Source organism: Perognathus longimembris, chromosome 17 (assembly GCF_023159225.1).
Source record: "Perognathus longimembris pacificus isolate PPM17 chromosome 17, ASM2315922v1, whole genome shotgun sequence".
Classification (NCBI taxonomy): Eukaryota; Metazoa; Chordata; class Mammalia; order Rodentia; family Heteromyidae; genus Perognathus; species Perognathus longimembris.
This window is the reverse complement of record NC_063177.1, coordinates 973,486-982,676: the sequence shown is the minus strand read 5'-3', so window position 1 is coordinate 982,676 and position 9,191 is coordinate 973,486.

Below are 9,191 nucleotides of genomic sequence, written 5' to 3'. Positions count from 1 at the left end.
TTTTGCCTTTTACTAAAAATAGAATAAAATAAATTAAAACCTGAAGTATTATCTACCTGAGGTAAGAGAATTAAAAATGAGCATTAAATACTGCAAAAAAATAGTTAAAACATGAACTCTTCACTATGACTACATGAACTGTTAAGTTGAGGTAAGGCTTCCTTGAGAAGGGACATACTCTGTATATTTGTGGTCCTTCTACAGATGTTCATTTCCTCAGTTTGTTGTAACTTCTCCCTAGCTTTACATTGAATGGTAAAGGGAAATAAGAACAAATGTTTCTAAATGGCTAGTACTGAAAGCAATCTAGATTCAATGCAATCTGCGTCAAAATCCCAGTGTTATTCTTCACAGAAATAGAAAAAAGTTCTAAAATTCATACATAAGTACAAAAGACATCTAGTGGCCAAAGCAGTCTTGAGAATAAAAAGAGCAGTGCTGGAGTTATAAAACACTTGATGTTAAGGTTTGTACTACAAGAGCAGCATGGCACTGGCACAAAAACATATGGAATAAAACAGAAGACTCAGAAATAAGCCCACAATAGGTACAACTACCTGGTTTTAGACAAAACTGCCAAAAATATATGTTGGAGAAAATATAGCTTCTTCAACAAGAAGTGTGGGAAAATTGGCTCTCCACAAGTATAAGACTAAACTAGACTCTTGTCTTACCGTGTGTAAAAATCAATTTAAAATGAATCAAAGACCTTAATTTAAGACCTGAAAATTTGAAACTATTTCAGGAAAACATAGAAAAAAACACTTGAAGATATAGGTACAGGCAATGACTTTCTAAACTGGACTATAAATTGCTCAGGAAATAAGCAAGAACTGACAAATGGAATTGCATCAGATTAAAAGCAAAGGAACCAATTCCAGAGAAAAATGGATAGATAAGTGGGCAGATGTTAAGCAAAGAGGTATAAAAGGAAGAAAAGGACTGATTATGTCAACAAATATGTATCTTCATTTTAATACTGCTCCTCCTACAGAACACAAGCTCTCTATGGCCCTTGGAATATTGCCCTAGCCCTTGGCTTAAATGAAATCTTCCTCCCTCTGATATCACTGCTTAGCTGGTAACCCTCTAGGAAGGGGACCATTATTATCTCATGTTTCAAGAATTCCTTTATATTTAGCTAGAAGTAGTATTTCTCTTAATCCCTACTGCTTCTTTCACTAAGGTTTTTGGTACCTGTCTTCCCTTTCCACCCAATTCTCAGTACAGTCCTAGGGGACTTCATCATCCACACTGATGAATTCTCCAGTGTTTCCACTTCCAACTCCATGACCTTTTTCCATTCTGCCTCTTCTATAGTCTCCCTTGGGAAAATATGACTGCCCAACCTTCAATTCACTAAACCCAATATATGCCCCTTGAATTTATAGCATGCTTATTGGACCATTCCTAACCTAACAGTCCTTCAACTCCATTGGCATTTCCAGGATTAGGGCTGTCTTACTTCTTCCAAATCAATCAACCCTTTTATCTTTATTTCTTTTTCTAATTGAGTAAAAATTCATGCCCCTATTTATGTCCACTTTGTTACCAATTCCAAAAAGGTTTTGTCATTCTCTATCCTCCTATTACACATAAATAGAAAGACACTTAATCCGAATGAAACCATCAGTCTAGTCTGCTTTTAATAAAAAATGGCACCATTATAATTTGCACATGGTAACCCCACTTCAGTGCTAGGGATACATAAACAACTTGCTTGATAATTCTATTTCTCTCTATTTTAAATCTTCTCTATTCTCCTTAAACACTGTTTCCCTTTTTGACCTCAGTGAATTATCTCACTTTCTATTTAAAAGAAAAACATCAGTAAATGTATGGGATAGCAAGTATCCCAGTCTTATCTCCTTATAGCAATAATAAATCTGTGGACAACGATAAGAGGACTCAGATAAGAGGAGGTAAAAACCTAGCAGAATTCAAGTCTTGGGAGGGATGTTTCAAGTGACAGATTCAATGACAACAGTCCTAGCTCCAAAGTCAGAAACATTTCTCTTTCTCTGTGAGCTGGAATACAACCTCATTTGGCTTTGATCCCACAACTGGAACCACTGCAAACAGGCTTAAGAGAGACAGATCTTATGGACTCCTAAATAGCACTGAAATTCAACTCCAGCACCTCTCCATGATAGCGTAAGAGTTACCTACCTGTTCAATAACTCAAAACCAGGCATATCCACCTGCCCTTGCAGAGCAGATCTCAACCTCTAGTATGACTCACAAAGCTTCCCCTGTGTTTCAGTTCTACTTCTTCTCAGCCACTACCCAGCCAGTATTGTATGCTCAGGGGAACCACCTAGGGATCCTGGCAGGTGCTCTTGTAGGTACTAGAAGGAGCCCATGCTCGTCCATATACTTGATAGCAGGCCTCATTACCTGTGTACTCTGAGCAGACCATATGAAGACCAGTTCTACTAAATAAGGCTCATAGAAGCCATCCAGTCTACCCAAGGACCACACAGGTCTGGTTGGCATGTCTGTTATCTGGTAACCACATATGCTATTGCAGATCCCAAAGCAGTCATGTGACCTTCCACCAAAACCACTTAGCCACAAGCCTGGAGGCAATTCTGTGACCATAGGAATCCAACTGGGGAAGGTCTTTAGTTGCTGAAATCTATCTGCAATGATTGGAAGGTATGGTTGCTCCTTCAAATGCACAGGCACTAATGTAAAGCTACACAGATAATAAAGAATCATGTTTGAACCAAAAAATAACTTGAGCAGAAAAATAAATCTTAAAAGTTAACATGACTTTTAACCGGAGTCTTCTAAGAACAGGATGCTAAGCACATCTTGCTATCTAACTAGAATTGAGAGACCCCCAATTACAATTAAATTCATCCACTGGTTCATTTTTTATTAGTTTGTCAATACATACGAAACTAGGTTCTCAAACATTAATTGCTAATGTTATTGAGTAGAGGGGGACAGCACATGAGTTCTCAAATCTTAGAGCTGAAATGTCAGATAATAATTAGGAAGGAAAATAAGAATGAGCTGTACAAATAAATATCAACCCTCAGGAATCAGTGAATCCCTGAAGAATGAAACTGAATGAAGAGTTGTTGTAGGGAACAGGGCTGACTCCATCTTGATTATTAGGTCAACCTGACCCCCAAATTCTGCTTCTGTAAACAGCTTAACTTGTTTGTTATTTGCTCTACCCCATGTCAACCTCCTACATCTGTGAACTTATTGCATGCTCTATCCCCTGCATCAAGCCCCTACATCTGAGCTATGATTTTATCTTTATAAACTCCAATTTAAGGACTGCTCAGGGTCACGATGGCAGCTCCCGGGTCTGTGTTGTGACCCTGGACAGTCAGTTTGCTTTATGCTTCCCCAATAAACCCATATTTTTGTTTGAGACCGTCTCTGAGTAGTGGACTCTTGGAGGGATGGGGAATCCCCTCCCTTGAGCCCCGTAACATTTTTAACCCTGTAACAGAGTTAAAATGTTCTATTTCCTTTTCCTTTACCATTTAGACTTCTTTCCCCAAGGATCTGGGCACCCTGAGTTAATGATAGCAATTAACAGGTGTTTCCCTGCTCAAGCAATGCAAAGAGGGGAAAGGCATACAAACCCAACAGGGCAAAGTACTGAGTGAGTAAAACTGCTCCATATGTTAGGGACCAAATGATGGCTATATCATCAACATAGGATTCCTGAAAGATATACACAAGACTCCACTTGCATCGAGCAAAGTAGAAAATATAAGTTCCTATATGTTTCTATCTTTCCAACATCGTGTACTTGCTGTAATTCCTTATGTCAGGTTGTTCATTTATTTGTTGCCTTCTGTTTGTATATGCTACCTTCTGGTTGGTAAACACTAGAATATATTCAATGGGATCTCATATCACTACATGGAGTTCTCATAAAGTTTTCATAAAATGTGAATTATGTGATGGGAAATTCCTCACTTATTATTGTTAGCCTTTTCTTTACTTCTGACATTTCCTTATTGTGCCAGTAAAAAACAAAAAACAAAATAAAACAAAACCACATTAGTTCTATCTAGTATCTTTGAGCTGAAAGGGACTTTAAAGGATGTAAGTTGGTGGTGAGACAGTGGTCTCAGGGTAAATTTGCCTTGAGCGGAGTCCATCAGCTCTGTAGGGTAACTTACTTCTTGGTATATGCCAGCAATAGAACTTGCTGTGCTTTAGGTTGGTATGTGGTAAAATGAACAACATACACTAAAGAAAAAATTCAGAATATGCAGCTGTTTTTAACTCACTCCCTTCTCCACAATCCCCTACCTTGAATGTTCTTCATGTAGTTTCCTGCAAAAGTTGCATATTATTCCAAGTCACAGTTTAAAGAAGCCTTTATCTATTTGCTGTACCTGCCTAAATGAATGCTACCCTATTACTCCATGCTTTTCTTATGCAGTACTTGGAATATGAGTATTTAATGAGTCCATTATCTCCACTATCATCTCTCACCAAAATATATATGTGTATTCTATCAGGGTAAAATAAAGTAGGGGTACTAAGGTTTGAATTCAGTGCCTCAGACTTGCTAGACAGGCATTCTTCCACTGAGCTATGCCTACAGTGGTTACTACATCAGTTGTTTTTGAGAAAGGGTCTCATTTTTCCCTCAGACACATGCCTTGGCCATGATCCACAAAGTTCATGTTTCCTGTAATTACTGCGACGAGAAGCACAGGTTCAGATTCCCTCTGTTGAGATGGCATTTCAAGGATTTTCCTGCCCAGGCTTGCCTGGAATCACAGTCTTCTGAAACTCAGTCTCCCACACAGCTTGGGATGACAGGCACATGGCATCACACCCAAATATTGGTTTAGAAGGGATCTAGTAAATTTTTGTAACCTTGTTGGCCATAAACCACCATCCTCCCAGTCTCAGCCTCCCAAATAGCTAGGATTACAGATAGTGAGGGTGAAAATGTGAAAAATGGTGGAAGTACTTTACACACATGTATTAAAATAGAAAATGAAACCTCTTGAACTTATTTTAAGAAGTGAGAATGAATGGAAGTCAAAGAAAGTGACTTTCATGGGAGTATACTATATACGTATATAGAAATACTATAATGAAACTCCTTAACTTCTTTGTACAACTAATATATGCAAGTAAATATGAAAAAAACAAAGGTATAAAAAAGAGAACTATTCTGAAAAAAAAAAGATTACTAGCTCCTGTACCTCTCTTTCTCTAGACTTCACTTGCAGGACAAAGTCTCACATTGGTTGAACCCAACCATTTGCCTTTTCCATAGCCACATTTAAGCAACTGAAGTTGCTGAGAAAAGTACACAGGTCTGTCAAGCTGGACTCTCTTAATTTTATGATCCTAACGCAGTACTCTGGGCAGGTATAGGAAACCTCTCCCTCTCAAAACTGAATACTTTATATCTTCTCTTCTGTGTAAGTGCACTGTATCTCCTCCACTGTCCTCACTCTGTATCAGCAACTTTGCACCATGCTTCAAGAAGAAAACAGAAGCAAGCATATTACAACTCCCCATTCTGTCACTATCAAACCTACCAAGTGAATTGAACTTTGCCCTCCTTCTTGGTCTTCTTCCTGAATACACAAAGTGCTCTGTTCTTATTAGAGACCAGCTCTTTGCTTTCTTACATTTGGCCTTGGGACTCTAACCCCTCTGCCTTTTCTTCCACAAATATGCCCTCCCCCCCCTCTTTTTTTTTGCCAGTCCTGGGGCTTGAACTCAGGGCCTGAGCACTGCCCCTGGCTTCATTTTGCTCAAGGCTAGCACTCGACCACTTGAGCCACAGAGGCAATTCTGGCCTTTTCTGTGTATGTGGTGCTGAGGAATTGAACCTAGGGCTTCATGTATGGGAGGAAAGCACTCTACCACTAGGTCATATACTCAGCCCTGCCCTCCCTCTCTTAAGTCATCAATTTGTCTAACTCTACAGGATCTTTTCATGAATACTCATATGCTTAGTTTTGCCCTTCTTTTAGCAATAGACTTCATTTTGTCTTCTTGTTAGTTTTCAGATACCACTTCATTTATTCACTACTATTCTCAACATGCTTTTTCTCTTAACATTTACTATGAAACAAAGCATTTTCCCCTAGCTGTTGAGTCAATTCCATGTTTTGAGTCCTTGTGGGGGGGGGGGGGGGCGATTGTTATGCCCTTTGGAATTCCAAATTCCCGACCCACAGAACTTGTATGTCAATACAAGTTTCAATTCACTATGTTTGAAGTGACTGGTTATGCAACCCTAGTAAAATGGAACATGGGCCATGCCAGCATTGTGACCCATTTGCATTGTTGCCTCCCTACCTTTAGCCTGGATACCTATCTTTGTTGTTTATAGTCTATAATCACCAGGGAAACAAAGTGGCTGTTTTACAACTTTGCTCCTCTTCCTAAAATTGTCACTGGCTCTTCATCTCACTCTGGTGAAAAGCCAGAGGCTGTACATTATTCTTTTAAGTCCTATATTCTCTGGACCACCCTACTTCACTTACCATTCTCCCTTCACTTATTAACACCTGTTATAGGCCTCCTTGCTGCTTTTTTCTTCTGATAAATTAAATTGTATACATTTAATGCATATGTATATAGGGCATAGTATGGTGTTTTAAAATGTATTTACATTATGCCCTGTGCAGTGACTCATCCCTATAATTCCAGCTATCTGGGAGGCAGAGATAGAAACGAGAGGATTATAATTTAAGGCCAGCCAGAGAAGAAAGTGAGCAAGATCTCATCTCAACCAACAAACTAGGTGAAGTGCATGCCTGTGATCTCAGGTAAGTGGGAGAATTGTGGTTTGAAGCCAGTTCCAGCAATTGTGCCCTACTTGAAAAATAAGGATGTGGCTCAAGTAGTAAGTCATCAACCTAGCAAGCATGAGATCCTGAGTTCGAACTCTAGGACCACTAAAAACAAAAACAATAAAAGAATACCTTGTGAAAAGGATAAGTCAATCTAGTGAACATGTTACTAACAAAGTTGTCATTTTGCTTTGGTAAGAACAGTCAAAGTTTCTTTTTTTTCCCACAAGTACATAACATGCTGTCATTAACTGCAGATACCATGTTGTACAGTATATCTCTTGACCTTTCTCTTTCTGGGTAACTGTAATTTTATTTACTTTGGTTAATATCTCAATTCTCTCCCCAAACTCCAAAGCTCTAAAAACCACCAGTTTACTCTGCTCTAATATAGTCTACTTTTTCAGATTCCACTTGTAAATAGATACAATCCTGCAGTATTTGATTCCCTCTGCCTGCTCGTTTTACTTAGCCCCATGCCCTGTAATTTCAGCCACATTTTACAAATTGAGCACTGGTACATTCCTGTCTCAGAAAGCTTTTTTCTTTTTTTTTTTTTTTTTTTTTTGGCCAGTCCTGGGCCTTGGACTCAGGGCCTGAGCACTGTTCCTGGCTTCTTCCCGCTCAAGGCTAGCACTCTGCCACTTGAGCCACAGCGCCGCTTCTGGCCGTTTTTCTGTATATGTGGTGCTGGGGAATCGAACCTAGGGCCTCGTGTATCCGAGGCAGGCACTCTTGCCACTAGGCCATATCCCCAGCCCCTCAGAAAGCTTTTGCACTTTGCTTCCTCTATCTGAAATCACTTCATAAAGAGTTGCATTTGGCTTATTTTTTCACTTGTCTCAAGCTTATTAATAGAGAAACTTCCAGATCACCCATCTTGGTTCAATAATCATTCCCTTTCCTTCTTGCTCTACTTTGTTATTCCTTTTAGTACACAATACATATGCACTAGTGTATTTGTTAGGGTATATTTCCCTACTCCCCACCATTGGCCAAAATTGCCATGAGGCATCTATTTTGCCAGTTTTTACAATATCCACTATGCTAACAGCAGATGACCCACAGAGAATAGTCAAAATATATTTTGAACAGAAGAGTGAGTAAATGGCCCATTCCCACAGGATAGGGATATATTATGTAGAGGACAACAAGTAATTGCCTTAGAATGAATCTATAACTTCTTTTTAATAGTGGTGGCCCTTTGGGATCTCAAAGAAAGTTGTTTTTTTTTTTTTTAACAAAAAGCACACACCAGCTTTTCTTGTTGAAACTCAATGTGTTTTATTGATATGCTGTTGTGCTGAGCACTACAAAAGCTAGGAATGACTATCTCCAGGCTTTGTCTCAGCTTTACCTTGTTAAATAAAATTCACGTGACAAAAAAAAATCTTTTCCAGTGGATATTTCCTATTATTTACCTTCTGCCCTTGAATCCTTTGGGTGACTCACAAGTCAAGTTTGTAATTATGACTTCCATGTCTTATTGGAAATGTTTGCCTCAGCGCCCCCTGGTGACACCTAAGCATTTTACATATGAGTATCTGAATTAAATGATATTATGTTAACACATATTATATATATACACACATATATATATCTTAATAGTCTACATAATCTAGTTTATTTTTTACAATGTTGCAAGGTTCAAAACATCATTAGATTAGCACTACCCTCATCTATCCTTATCCATGGCACATTATCATTATCTATAAGGATACAAAGAAAAAAAAATACCAGAGAAAAGATTTTATCTGGAATGTTTAGATAAAACATCCAAAATAACTCTAATTCGGATTTAAGGCATCCTTCTACTGATAATCATAAACAATCACACAAATGAATACAAGTGGCAATGCTTGTGTTTTCTCTCTAGACAAGACTTAGAGAAGCCAATCTAAAGGAAACCTCCTCTCTCACTCAAAATTACTCTTCTTTCCTCAACGGAGACCTACAAGGTTCAGATTCACTTCTAGAGGTTCATGCTTGTTGCCAGTTGAATATCATTGCTCTGTTTCAGAGTTCTCAAGATCTTAATGGTCAGACTATATATAACACACCAAAAGTTGGACTTGTAGCTACCCAGTTCTCATTAGCTGTTATTCCTGTAGCTCACTCTATGGCACACTCTTTTCTCATACAAATTTTCTTCTTTCATCTTTCAGTTCCATATGTAGCAAACCACTATGCATATAACTGAGATACAAATTTCCAAAAGAATTTAAAAAATCAGTGAGTGACTGAAATTGTAAAAAGAAAAAAAGAACAATTTATTCCTGTCTTAGAGCCTTACACTTTGATAAGTAACTAGATTTCTGTGAGTCTGTCATAAAGAGTTTTTTAAAGATGAATACCTATTTCACAGTACTACATTAAAAATAAGTT